Genomic DNA, 15,365 nt, shown 5'->3' with positions numbered 1-15,365 from the left:
CAGTGGGGTGTGGGAAGAGGTTGACATTTCAAATGTAAATCCAGAGAGTATGTATATAAAAGTTTTTTTAAAAATTTGAAAATGTACTCAGAAAAAAAAAAGCAATTCAAAATATGGCAAATTTTTATTGATATAATATCCAAATATATTTTATCAAACATGTGAAATAGCAGAACACATGTGACAGAGATGAGTAACAGGTGAGTAACCAATGGAAATCTATGGCTGTGAATTTTCATCAGTGAGAGGGCAAATGCTCCTCTAAGAACACCTTGGGTACATCCTGTTTTCCTGCCAGTTCCATGAACTGAGAACCTCTTATTTCCTGAATTACTGTTCATAGGAATATAGAAAAACCCATGCCATTGACTTAATATTTTTAAGACTTTCAAAAATATGTACACGCGTCTCAGTAAGTTGTAAGGGGAAAATAGTACAGAAAAAGAAAAGAGGAGACCCCCTTTAATCTACAGGTATAAAATTATGAAATTACATATATATATAAAATTTAAATGTTATAAACAGAATAAATTACAGATTAAAAGATATAGAAAAGAGAGCAATACATATTTTCTGAGATTAAATGCTGAGAAAAAAATTAGGAAATAAAAATAAAAAATATCTTTGAAAAAAAAGACTTTTAAGCATTACTGATTCTTTTAAATTTTATTGGTTATTTTATTTATTTTCATTTTAAATGTTAGCCCCTTTACCAGTTTAAATGTTAGCCCCTTTACCAGTTTCCCTTCTGAAAACTCTCCATTTCACCCTCACTCCTTAAGCCTCCATGAAGTGGCTCCCCCACCCACCCGCCCACCTACTCCTGCCCAATAAGCATTCCCTTATGTTGGGGCATTAAGCCTGACAAGACCAAGAGCCCCCCTTCCCATTGATAAGGCCATCCTCTGCTACATTTGCAAATGGAGCCATGGGTCCCTCCATATGTACTCTTTGGTTGGTACTTTAGTCCCTGGGAGCTCTGGGGCTTCTGTTTGGTTGATATTGTTGTTCTTCCTATGGGGTTGAAAACTCCTTCAGCTCCTTCAGTCCTCCCCCTAAATTCTCCATTGGGGTCTCCATGTTTAGTCTGATGGTTGACTGCAAGCACCCATATCTGTATCTGTAGGCCTTTGAGAGAGAATCTCAAAATACATCCATATCAGGCTCCTGTCAGCAACCACTGCTTGGTATGAGGAAGTGTCTGGGTTTGGTGGCTGCATATGGGATCAGTCTCCAGGTTGGGCAGTCTCTGGATGGCCTTTCCTTTAGTCTCTACTCCATTCTCTGTCCCTGCATTTCCTTTAGACAGGAACAATTCTGGGTCAAAATTTTGTGAAGGGTGGGTGGCCCCATTCTTCAACAGAGGGCATGCCTAACATCTGGATATGGTGTCTACAGGTTCCCTTTACCCTTGGTTGGGTATTTCAGCTAATGTCATACCCACTGGGTCCTGGGAGCTTCTTACTTTTCTGGGACTGGTGACTTTCTGGTGGTTAACCCCAGTTCCTCATTACCATTGCTAAACATCTCTGTTCAATTTCTTGAAACTTTGTCCATTTCACCTGTCTCTTTCCACATTTAATTCTCACTGCTTTTTTTCCTCTCACCATCCTCTCTTTTTCCCAAGTCCCTCCCACCTTCAAACCCCCTTGGTTATTTTGTTCACATTTCTAAATAGGACTGAGGCAACCACACATTGGCCAGCCTTTTTCTTGACCTTCATATGGTCTGTAAGATGTATCATCTTGACCTTCATATGGTTTATAAATTGTATCATGGATAATGGGAGCTTTTCCCCTAATATCTATTTATCAGTGAGTTCATACCATGTTTATTCAATTGTGACTGTCTTACCTCACTCAAGATGTTTTCTCATTCTATCCATTTGCCTAAGAATTTCATGAAGTCATTGTTTTTAATAGCTGACTAGTGCTCCATTGTGTAAATGTACCACAATTTCTGTATCCATTCCTCTGATGAGGGATATCTGCTTTGTTTCCAGCTTCTTGTTATTATAAATAAGGTTGCTGTGAATACAGTGGAGCATGTGTCCTTGTTATCTGTTGGAGCATTTTTTGGGTATATGCACAGGAGTGGTATAGATGGATCCTCAGTTAGTCCTACGTCCAGTTTTCAGAAGAACTTTCAGTCTGATTACCAGGGTGATTGAAACAACTTGTAATCCCACCAGGAATGGAGCAGTGTTCCCCTTTCTCCACACCCCTGCCAACATCTGCTGCCACCTGAGTTTTTTGTTTCTTTGTTTGTTTGTTTTCTTTTCTTTTTTGTTTGTTTATCTTAGCCATTATGACTGGTGAGAGTTGGAATCCCAGGGTCCTTTTGATTTGCATTTTCTTGTTGACTAAGGATGTTGAACATTTTCTTAAGCACTTCTCAGCTATGTGAGATTCCTCAGTTGAGATTTTTCTGTTTATCTCTGAGCCCCATTTTAATAGGGTTGTTTGGTTTTCTGGAGTGTAACTTCTTGAGTTGTTTGTATATTTGAATATTAACCATTTATTGTACTAGAAGTTCTAGCCAGAGAAATTAGACAACAAAAGGAAATCTAAGGCATACACATTGAAAGGAAAAAAGTCAAGATACCATTATTTTCGGATGATAATATGGTATGCATAAGCAACCCCAAAAGTTCTACCAGAGAGCTGCTAAAGCTGATAAGCTACTTCAGCAAAGTGGCTGGATATACAATTAGCTCTACAAATCAGTTTTCTTCCTCTACTCAAAGGACAAAAGATCTGAGAAAAAAATTAGGCAAACAACACTGTTCACAATAGACACAAATAATATTAAATATATTCATGTGACTCTTAACAAACATTTGATCTGTATGAAAAGAACTTCAAATATTTAAAGAAAGAAATCAAAGAACACCTCAGAAGATGGAAAGATCTCCCATGCTCATGGATTGTCAGGATTAATATAGTTAAAATGGCCATATTACTGAAAGCAATCTATAGATTTAATGCAATCCCCATCAAAATTCCAACTCAGTTCTTCATAAAGTTACAGCAATTCTCAAATTTATTTGGAATAATAAAAGTCTCAAGACAATTAAAACTATTCCCAATAATAAATGAAATTCTGGAAGAATCACCATCCCTGATCTCAAGCTGTACTATAGAGCTGTCATGACAAAAATTTCATGGTATTGGTACAGAGACAAGCAAGTAGATCAATGGAACAAATCTGAAGACAGAGAAATGAAATCACACTGCTATGATCACTTGACAGTCCATTGAAAGGCAGCATTTTTAACAAATATTGCTGGCTCGATTGGTGGTCAGAATATAGAAGAAGGAAAATTGATTCATTCTTACCTCCTTGTACAAAGCTCAAGTCCAAGTGGATAAAGGACCATCACATAAAACTTGATATGCTAAATCTAAGAAAAGAGAAAGAGGGGAGGAGATTCAAATACCTAAGCACAGGAGAAAACTTCCTTAACAGAACACCAATGGCATATGGTTTAAGATAAATAATCAACAAATGGGCTCTCATTAAATTGAAAAGTTTCTGTAAGGCAAAGGACACTGTTAACAGGACAAACTTGCAACCCACAGAGTGGGAAAGGATCTTTACTAAACATTCCTTTTATAAGCAGTGATTTAGTGAAAAATATGGTTTTATTGGAAGCAGAATCATCTCAATGTAATTGTGTATGTGTGTTTGTGTAATATTGAATTATCCATCTGTAAAGACCTGTATAGCTATTACAAAAAATTGATATAAATTTCATATTAGTGTTTATGATATGCTAATATTTGTTTAACCAACGGTCTTTTGTTTGAAGAAAGACCATGACCATGGCAATACTTATAAAAGAAATCAAGTAACTGGTGCTAGTTAATAGCTTCAGAGGTCTGTTCTATTTTCTCTTGTGTGGGCACTTGGGTGGCATATATGCACACAGAGGAGGTGAGTGTTCTACAACCATCTCTGTAGACAGCAGGGAAGGAGAGACCAACTGGGCCTTCTTTGACCTTTGGAAACATCAAAGCCCACCACCACAATCACACTTTCTCCAACAAGGCCACATCTACTTCAGGAACATCATACCTCCTAATCCCTCTTACGTAGCACTACTCCTTAATGGTCATGCATTTTAATATATTCCACTTCAAGCAACTACATTTCGGTTTGTTCCTATTAGTTTATGAAACTATATAATATATATCTATATACATATCTATATAGATATATAGATATAGATAGATATATAGATATTACACACACACACACACACACACACACACACAAATCTACCTATAAATCAACATATTCCAAACATCCAAGAAGGAGAATTTAAGATCAGGTTTGTTAATATAAAGAGTTCTTGCCTCTTTTACTGAGATCCATCAACATGGCCTGCATTCACACTATGACTGTGAAGAAGGCAGCCTGAGTCATCATCAAAAAGTACCACATGTGCCTGGGTAATGCTTTCCACATGAACAATCTCATGTATGAGGAAATAGCCATTATCTTCACCAAAAACCTGCAGAACAAGATAGCCGACTATGTCACACATCTGATAAAGTGGATCCAGAGAGGTCCTGTGAAAAGTATCTCTGTCAAATTGCAAGAAGAAGAAAAGAGAGAGAGGAGAGATAATTAGGTTCCTGAGGTCTCAGCCCTAGATCAGGAAATCATTAAGGTAGATCCTGATACCAAGGCAATGCTGAAGCGTCTGGACCTTGGTTGTCTCGCTAACCTACAGGTCATGCAGCCCAAGATTGGGATGAATTTCCAAACAACACCTGGAGCTGTTTCATCTGTGATGCCATATTTTCAACAAACTTGAAAACAAAAACAAAAACCAAAAAAAAAGTTTTCAAAAATAAAACAAAGTATTTATATTTCTCTAGTTTTGACTAGTTTTATGTAAACGTGACACAATCATGTCATTTTATCAGTACCTCAATTGAGAAAATGCAACTATCAAATTGGCCTGTGGACAAATCTGTTGTGCATTATTATAATTTATAATTGATGGGACCAGTAGAGCCTCCAAGAATTTTAGTCCTGGGCACTGTAATAAATAGGGTAAGCAAGACATAGGGAAAAAAACAATAAGCAATACTCCCTTCTGATTTTTGCTTTACTCCCTGCCTTCAGGTTCCTGTCTTGTCTGAGTTCCTACCCTTAATCTTCAAGGACAGATGGTAATGTGGTTGTCTAAAGAAATTAAACCCTTTCTCTCCAAGTTGTTTTTGGTCAAGCCATTTTGTCACAACAGTCAAAACCCATAGAAGACAAGTTCTCAAAATGTTTCATAAATCATTCAGTCATAAGACTGTGAATATAGACTTGCAAGGATCTCTATGCCTGAGAGTTGGCAATCCTGAAATGAGCAAGTCCTCATATGGCTGAATCACTGGAATAGTCCTCCAGTGATACTCCATTTCACGAATATCCAGCTGTTTACCCAACCAACACCATAATCAACTGGTGATCAAACTGAGAGACTAAAAGAGGCATTTTACAATTAAATCTCAAAAGAGACAGAATTTCGAGCAATAGAGACAGTAACTACAAAGCAATAATTTGGGAATAATAGTCATCTAAGGAATTGTAGAGGCTAGGAAAAGGCACTTGAGAGTTAAAGCAAGAACATTTCCAGGAAACAGCAATTAATTTGTATACATGATTAAGCTGCCCTGGTATGGGGCAAATTATACTACCCAATTGTGTCCAAAAGGAACAGACACATATTCTAGTCTACTTAGCAGGAATATTACATATGATTATGGTAATAATATCAGACAGCTAAAGAGCCCATTTCTATAATTCTTCTTTTTTATTACTTTGTATGTTAGAAAAGGCTGTTTTATCAAGATTTATGCAAAATTTCTTATGACAGGATTTTGCTCTAAATACTATTTAAAAACTTTTTCCAATAACCAGTTCATTATATGCATAAGTAGGATTTTAATACCATTTTAGTGAAAAAATTCATTTAAGTGAAACTATTTTTATATAACAAGTAAATTAGGATTAGCTATGTATTTAGTTCTAGTCGACCACAATGATACTGGTTTTATTTTGTTGTATGTATTTTTACTATAGTTTTAAGCATGACTAAAGTTGCAACTAGGGCTTTAAGAGTTCCAGGTGGAATGTTTTAGTAGAAATTACATGAAATGGTTATTAAGTAAAAGTCTGAACATTTTTTGCACCTCCATATAAATAAAAAATGTATATAAATGATTAAATTATGTCTGACACTGTTCTTTTCCAATTATCACAAACTATGCCCTGACAAGGAAGAAATGGTGTTAATTTTCAACATATTCTGCATGTTGACAAGAAAGAAAAAAAAAGAAAAAAAAAAGAAAAGACTTTAAACCAATATGTCTAAAGGAGAAGAGGAAAACAGTGTAAAACTTGAACTTTGAAAGTATCAGTCATTTGAAAAATTACAAACTTACATATTTTACTCGTAATTTTTCTCATTACTTATGCTGAAAACAATAAAACACATTCTCTCTCTCTCTCTCTCTCTCTCTCTCTCTCTCTCTCTCTCTCTCTCTCTCTCTCTCTTCTCTCTCTCTCTCTCTCTCTCTCTCTCTCTCTCTCTCTCTCTCTCTCTCTCTCTCTCTCTCCTCTCTCCTCTCTCCTCTCCATCCCTTCCCATCCCTCCCTTCCTTTTTCCCTCTCTCCCTCCTCCTTCCTTCCTTCCCCCATCTCTCTTCTTTAATGAAAAAGACTTTATATCACTCTAGAACACAATGACCAGCCTTGACAAGGAATCGCATATTCAATCCTGTCCTTCCTTTCCAAGTTCTCACTCTTATACCTTGCTATGTAGGAGTCCACCAGCTGCAGACTCTCCTTTCTTTCCCAAGCCTGGGAAGCTAGGTGGAGGTCTTCTACCATCTCTCTTCTTCAGCCCAACCCTTTGATTCACCCAACATACTCTCTCCCTGGAAACGTGTTGGCCCTTCAAACTGGCAATCAGAACTGTGGCAGTTTTCCTCTCTTCCCTGTACCCATTCACCCGCACCTTTACTCACTTCTAGTCCACCCTGATTCTTGTCTATCAGTTACCAATGTATAAAAACAAATTCTACCCAGGAAATTCCCAGTGGTCACACCCAGCAAGAACACGGAAGCACTCCCCAACAGGAAAATCATAGTCTCAATGCATTCCCAAGATCCAGAAAGGCCATAGAAACCAAAGAATAAAAACCCTACTCAACAAAGACAAGATCAGATAACACTGGAAATTACAGTAATCTCTTACCCAGAAACTTAGAAGCCAGTATAAAGCACAATCTATAATGGCTAGTACAGTATGTGTATACAAGAGCTCAGCAATCCTACGAGAGTAAGCCCTGAGAAATGCCATATAGCTAAAGAATAAGACAAGGACTCAAGAGAGCTTGGAAATCTGGGTCATAAATGGTTTGCCTCCATCAATTCTCTTCTAGTATTGCTCAAGAAACCCTACAGAAGAAGAGGTAGAAAAAAATGAAAGAGCCAAAGGGACTGAAACACACACACACACACACACACACACACACACACACACACACACACACACACGGAAATATGGCCTTCTAAGCACAGCAGAATCAATACATATATGAACTAGGAGAGAATGGCAGCCTGCACAGAGCCTGATGGGTCTCAGTGCTGAGAGTAGAAGTAGACACAGGCTCATATCCCTAACTCAGAAGCTATTTCCAATTAATAAGTGCAAGCATATGAGAAATAAGTGCTCTCCAATGGAACTTCACTGTATATTCAAACCTGTCTTCTCCAGGCCACATGTCAAGCAGGAGAAAGCTAGGTAACTTCAGAGGTATGGTTTGGTTTGGTTTGGATTGTCTCATAATGCTTTATCTTGAGGTTTTATTTCTTTTTTTACACTACATAATTTTTGCTTACATATTATTATTTCTGATTTTGTTTTTATGAGATTTCTGTGTGTGCATATGTGTCTCAGCATTTTATGTTTCTTGTGATTTCCCTTTCATATATTTTTTGTTTATTGTTTTACTCTTTTCAGGTTTGTTTCTTTTTGTTTTATGAGTTTTACTATTCTCCTTTTTTAGAAGCCTCTTAATTTTCTAATGAGAGAGAACAAAAGAGCATTTGAATTTGGGTAAATGGAGAATTCCATAGGATCTGGGAGGAGTTTGGGATATGGGAACCATAATCAGAATATATTTTATGAAAAGAAATCTACTTTCAATACTTTTAAAATATCATTCTAAAATGAGTTTGATTTTGCTTCCAGGATATGTGTTATTTTAACATAAAACAAAAAAGTACTTTAAAAGTGAGTCTATCTCCAATTATATAAGGAACAAAAAGTCTCAGACAGAGTAAAATTTTAACTTTGTTTTATGTTAATTTTCCAGGTTCGTTGACTCTCTGTATGACCTTAAATTCTCTCTGTAGCTCAAAGTGGGCTAGAACCTATGATCCAGTCCTTCCCCTCTGACATCTATGCATCTAGAGTGAGAAACCTTCACTTGTTGGTAAAGCTATTTTTTATTGATTTGTTTCATTGCTTATTAGTTTGTTTTTTACTCTTTTGTGTTTTTTATCCTAAATTATTTGTTAGCCCAGGGGAGCTTAAAAGCTGTTATGGAGCCCATAATTGTCTCTATCTGATGACATTCTTCCTGTTGCAGTTTCAAAAGTGCTGCGATTAAAAGCATGCCAAAATTCTGGATGTTTTGATTATTAAGTTGTTGTATTATTCAGAGTTCTCTAGAGTAACAGAATTCATAGAATGCATCTCTTTCTCTTTCTTCACTGTCTGTCTCTCTCTGTATATATACATACATACATACACAAGCACTATATACAGTGTATGTATGTACATTTACATACATAAATGTTGCATGTGTATGTGTATGCATTCATGTATGTGTATATGCATGCACATATATATGTATGTGTTTATATATGTATATATGTGTGTATGCATGTATTTATGTATGTATGTGTATGTCTTTGTAGTCAAATGCAACTACAAGCATTTGCCAAAAGTACATATTAGATACTTTACATATATAGATGAGAAATGGATCCACCAATTTAAAATTAAGATAAAAATGCCATACAGTTGTGCCTTCCATGTTTGGATTTTTAATTAAATGTAGTATAGATGTAGTCAAGTTGACAAACAAGAATAACCATCATAATTATTAACTGTTTGCTTTGTTACTCAAAAGTGCAGAATACCTTTAATCATTTGTATGAAATATTATGATTTTTTTTAAAAACTAAGCACAGTAAGAACTAGCTCACATACCAAAATGTTCATTTTGTCTTCATTTTGTCTCTTTTTATGCTCTTATTCTTAAGATAAGAATGTATCAAAGCTAATTATCAACAGATAGATTCCATTCTAATCAATGCAACTTTGCATTGTCTTGTCACACAATGAAGCAGAGTAGTTTCTGACACGTGACTGAACCTGTCAAAGTGTCTCAATCATTCCTCTTTGTTGTATATGAAATGTCAATTACAATCATAAAAGCATAGTTTAGAAGAATAGAATAGCTTTCAACATTGAAAATTACATCTTATGTCATCTTTGACAAATACCACAGGGCAAATACCTGTAGGTAGTGCTATTTGCACAACACTGACAGCAAATTGTCTTTCCGACAGTATATTATTTTTCTTGAATTATGTAATATCCCCACCCAAAGCACATTTTTTTAAACAACGTTATTTTATAAAACAAAGATAAATGTACAGATTTTAAGCATTTTTACGTAAAATTATTCAATACATTTTTGTCAGTATTTTTTTTCAGATTTTAAAATAATTTTTACATTAAACTATATGAATATATTTTTTAGTCAGTACTTGAGATTTTTTTTAAAGGTTTGATAGTATGCATTGAAAATTTATTAGTTACAATGAGCATAAAGTACATGTAAAAAAAATGTAACATGGAAATAGTCAAAGTTTTCTTGTTGTGTAAAGATTTTTATTTTGTTTTGTTTTCTTTTCTTTATTCCTTGGACTTCATACATTATGTGAGTTGTTTCTGGGGCACTGCGAGCCTCTGGGGTTAGCGTCCCACTATCAGTGACTGCATATTATGTCTGTTCTTTTCAGACTGGGTTATCTCACTCAGAATGATATTCTCTAGATGCAGCCATTTTCTTAAGAATTTGGTCAAGTCATTATTTCTGGTGGCTGAGTAATATTCCATTGTGTAAATATACCACAATTTTTGTATCCATTCATCTTCTGAAGGACATCTGGGTTCTTTCCAGCTTCTGGCTATTATAAATAGAGCTGCTATGAACATTGTGGTGCATATATCTTTGTTGTGTACTAAGGTGTCTGTGGGGTATATGTCCAGAAGTGGAATAGCTGGGTCTTCAGGTAGTATCATGTCCAATTTTCTGAGGTATCGCCAGACTGATTTCCAGAGTGGTTGTATTAGTTTGCAACCCCACCAACAGTGGAGAAGTGTTCCTCTTTCTCCGCAGTCTCACCAGCATTTGCTGTCATCTGATTTTTGGATCTTGGCCAATCTGACTGGAGTGAGGTGGAATCTCAGGGTTGTTTTGATTTGCATTTCTCTGATGGCTAAGGATGTCGAGCACTTCCTCAGATATTTCTCAGCATTCAATATTCCTCAACTGAGAATGTTTTGTTTAGCTCTGTACCCCATTTTTTAATAGGGTTATTTGATTCTCTGGTGTCTAGCTTTTTGAGTTCCTTGTACACCTTGGATATTATTCCTCTATCTGATGTGGTGTTGGTAAAGATCTTTTCCCATTCTGTTGGTTGCCGTTTTCTTTTCTTGACAATGTCCTTAGCCTTACAGAAACTTTGCAATCTCATTAAGTCCCATTTGTTAATCTTTGACCTTAGAGCTTGAGCCATTGGTGTTTTGTTCAGAAAATTTTCTCCTGTGCCTATATGTTCTAAAGTTTTCCCTACTTTCTCATCTAATAGTTTCAGTGTATCTGGTTTAATGTGGAGATCTTTGATCCACTTACACTTGAGCTTTGTACAAGGAGATAAGAAAGGGTCTATTTTCATTCTTTTGCATGCTGAGTGCCAGTTGGACCAGCACCATTTGTTGAATAGGCTGTCCTTTTTCCATTGAATGTTTACTGCACCTTTGTCAAAAATCAGGTGACCATATACATGAGGGCTCATTTCTGGATCTTCTATTCTATTCCATTGATCCACATGCCTATTTCTGTACCAGTACCATGCAGTTTTCAGCACAATTGACTTGTAATATAGCTTGAGGTCAGAGATAGTGATTCCCGCAGATGTTTTCTTGTTGAGGATAGATTTTGCTATTCTAGGTCTTTTGTTGTTCCATATGAAATTGCACATTGATCTTTCCAGTTCCATGATGAACTGTGTTGGAATTTTGATGGGGATTGCATTGAATCTGTAGATTGCTTTTGGTAGGATGGCCATTTTTAAAATGTTGATCTTTCCAAACCATGAGCAAGGGAGATCTTTCCATTTTCTGAGATCCTCCTCAATTTCTTTCTTTAGAGGTTTGAAGTTCTTGTCATACAGGTCCTTCACTTGCTTAGTTAGAGTCACACCAAGGTATTTCATAGTTTTTGTAACGATTGTGAAGGGAACGTTTTCCCTAATTTCTTTCTCCACATGTTTGTCCTTTGAGTATAGAAAGGCTACTGGTTTGTTTAAGTTAATTTTGTATCCAGCCACTTTGCTGAAGTTGTTTTTCAGCTGTTGGAGTTCTCTGGTGGAATTTTTGGGGTCACTTAAGTACACTATCATGTCATCGGCAAAGAGTGATGTTTTTATCTCTTCCTTTCCGATTTGTATCCCATTGATCTCCTTTTGCTGTCTAATTGCTTCAGCCAGGACTTCCAGTACTATGTTGAACAGGTAGGGGGAGAGTGGGCAGCCTTGTCGAGTCCCTGATTTTAGTGAGATTCCAAAGCACATTTTTTATAAATAATTGGATCTTTAGGAAAAATGTATGAATAATTATAATTTACACAGGCATTTGTTTGAAAACATTCCAGACCACTATAATAATCTACAATCTTGTTAACTATTTAGGAGGACTTTTACATTTTTATGTAGAATAAATATTTATTCAGCTAGACAAAGAAAAACTTATTCCAATGACATAGAGAATTCATTTCTCAATGAGATAATATGGCCAGGAGTTGCTTCAGAAATTAGAAATGGGGCTGGTAAGTAGGGGCCACTCTCTTGCCTTTTTTTTACCAAGATCTTCATATAACTTTACAGACACATATTTACAGACAGAATGTTGTTTCCTTCTCTTCCTTCTAAGACAATATATTTCGCCACATCTTTATCCACTCCATTCTAGAGCAAGATATTCCAGAAACTTTGAGTGTACTTAAAGGTTGAAATATTTTATGCATTTAAAATTAAATTCAAAAGATTGACACATATTAATCTAAAATAAGATATATTGAAGAAGTTCTTTGTGATTTTACTTTACCTTCAAAGTAATAAAAGTCCAGAATTTATTCTAGAGAAAAGTATGAGAGGTCACGGCTGGGGTATATAGTCTGATGCTTTCCAAAACCTACAAGAGTGTTGTATCACTTACATGCATTTTCACAGTAACAGAGCAAAGTCCTAAGTCAGGACTTTTTTTTTTTTCAAATACATTGGTAGAAAGATTGGATGGGTTATAAGGATTACAGCAAAGTAGGCATTTCATTTTGTCTGAAGACATTCTTAGTTTTGGGACTCATGAAAGGAGAGGTCTTTTCAAGAGCAATGTGATAGGCACATGTGTGTTTAGCAAAACAATAGTAACAACCTTCATGATAGGGCTTTTGTCCTCCCCAGACAGGAGCAATTTTTTTCTTTTTTTTATTGGATATATTTTATTTTCATTTCAAATGTTATCCCCTTTCCTAATGGTTTCCCCTCTGGAAACCCCCTGTCCCTTAGCCATCCCCCTGTTTCTATGAGGGTGCACCCTCACCCACCCACCTCCTCTGTTGTTTATTCCCCTACAATGGTGCATGGAGTCTTTACAGGAACAAGGGCCTTTTCTTCCTTTGATGCCCTATAATGTAATCCTGTGCTATGTATGTGCCTGGAGCCATAGGTCCATCCATGTGTACACTTTGGATAGTAGTTTAGTCCCTGAGAGCTCTGGTTTGTTTGTATTGTTGTTATTATGGGGTTATGAGCCCCTTTAGCTCCTTGAATCCTTTCCCTAAAGGCTATTTGACAGAGTTTAGAGGGAGGAAAGGAGACAGAAAAATATAATTAGATTGTACTATCAAAAATTAAAGAAAACTTTTATTAAAAAAGCAAACTCAAATTGAAAGTTGTGAATATAAATTTGTGTTCTGAATTAAAAGGTTATTATCTGTCAGTCAAGACAATTTGCTAATTTTGCAAATGCAGAGGAAAGCATACTGTATGTTGTACCTTATAGTTGCAGTTTCCCATGTTTGCACAGCTCCTCTGAGCTCAGGACAAAATGGAGGACTCACTTTTCTTAGCAGGACTTCTTACCTGTCTGATCTGGTGAGCCTGACACCCAATCTTCTACTGGAGGAAGATCTTGTAGTCCCTTGCACACCTAGAAATTCAACATATACTGTCTCTGACCCGGGAAGAACATGCTCAGCATGTACCTGGGAGTCGTGGAATACCTCTAAATGAGGCATTTACAGTACTTCAAAACCTAGCCAATGATTTTATTCACCCTGAAAACTTTTCCCACTCTGCAAGGTTCATATATAACCCTAACAGAACCCAAATAAAGTGTAAATGAACAGGCCAACCCTAAATAAAGTTATGTGCACATGCTAAGAATCTAAGAAAGCTGTTTCATTGAACCTTTGGAGAAGGCCTTTTCCTTGCATCCCCAGCACTCACTCCCAGCCAGCCAGGGGTCCTGCAGTCCTCACTCATTCAGGGCCCTGCTTCATCCTTCCAGCCCAGTGGGCAGCAGCATCTGGACACCCTGAGGGAGGAATCACAAACACTGCCAAACTGTGAGGTTCACACAAGTCTCTCCAGTGTGAAGTGGGCCTCTTTCCATATGGACAGATCTATCACTTAAAGAAAATTAATGGATTTCTATTGGATGCATATGATTATAAGAAAAACACATAAGATCAAGAAAACCCTTTAGAAATAATTTAAAAACAAATGATGACTGTTTTTTATGAAAAATTAGAAATAACAGAATATATAGTTATATACCTTAAATGGCTTTGAAGTTATCCTAAGTACATGCTCCATCTAGTGCTCTGTAAACTATTTTGAGAAATTCAAGACCCAACAATTGAATATGCCAATCTACCCAAGGCATGTAAAGACACAAAAATATGTTTTTGTTTTTCTTGTCTAAGTTTTAATTTCAACACACGAGTACTTGTACTAAAATTGACAGTTATCTTAAATGCACACATATTGTACATGTGTAAAAGGTAAACAAAAATATGACCTACTAAAATATTCCAGGGTAACACATTTTCATCCAAAACTTTAAAACAAAATTCTAATTCTTGGTGTCTTCTCCATATACTCCTAAATATTCGATTAAACCAAATTCTGCTTATATTGCTCCAAACATCTATAATTATAATAAGCCAAGTGACCTACTTTAATAATATCCAACTGTTCTGGCTACTTAAGTACTTAGAACTCTGCCAATGTGATATATGTATCTTTTTGGTCATTTACAAAGGATGTCTATAGAAAGTTCAAACTCCTAGGGGGGTAAAGGAAATACATAAGCCACATAATTTTAATTAGTTTTCTCAGCAGGCATGACCTAAATCATAAATTGCTATAATGTGTCTGTCATGTTTTGTTTAGTTTGAAATGTATTGCTATCCTTGTATTCATCAAAAAGAGCAAAACTAAATAAGTTGATAACCCAGGGTGTCCTGTATTATTTTTGTGTGCAATTTTGTCTAGTATTTTAAAGGTTCTGTGGATATTTTATTTTTATGCATCATTAACATTTTTGTTTTAAGACTTTAAAAAAGGGATGAGATTTTTGTTGCAAATATTTATTTTATTATTTTTTTGAAAAACTTTATTTTAGAAAACAAAGATAAATGTACAAATTTTAAGCATTTTTGTCAGTATTTGCCCTTTTTTGTAAGGTTTGATAGTGTGCATTAAGGTCTTACTACTTACAATGACCATAAAGTACATGTAAAACAGGATGTAACCCAGAATTAGTCAAAGTTTTCTTTGTGTGTAAGAATTGAGCATAATGTTTTATTCTTTTCTTTTTCTTTTTGTCTTGAACTTCACACAGTCTGTGAGTTGTTTCTGGGGTGTTCAGAGCTTTGTGGGGTTAGTATCCCATTATCAGTGACTGCATATTATGTCCCTTCTTTTGTGAC

General features: G+C 35.8%; 1 pseudogene across 1 annotated transcript; it reads left to right on the top strand.

The window, feature by feature from the left end:
* The first annotated feature begins 4,381 nt into the window (after positions 1-4,381).
* Positions 4,382-4,822, top strand: LOC308437421 (small ribosomal subunit protein eS17-like; annotated as a pseudogene). The gene has a single exon. The product of its transcript is annotated as a small ribosomal subunit protein eS17-like (transcript).
* Positions 4,823-15,365: the final 10,543 nt, after the last annotated feature.

The sequence above is a fragment of the Micromys minutus genome, assembly GCF_963924665.1.
Source record: "Micromys minutus genome assembly, chromosome: 1".
Classification (NCBI taxonomy): Eukaryota; Metazoa; Chordata; class Mammalia; order Rodentia; family Muridae; genus Micromys; species Micromys minutus.
The sequence above is the reverse complement of the archived record's forward strand: the minus strand, read 5'-3'. Positions and strand labels throughout refer to the sequence as shown.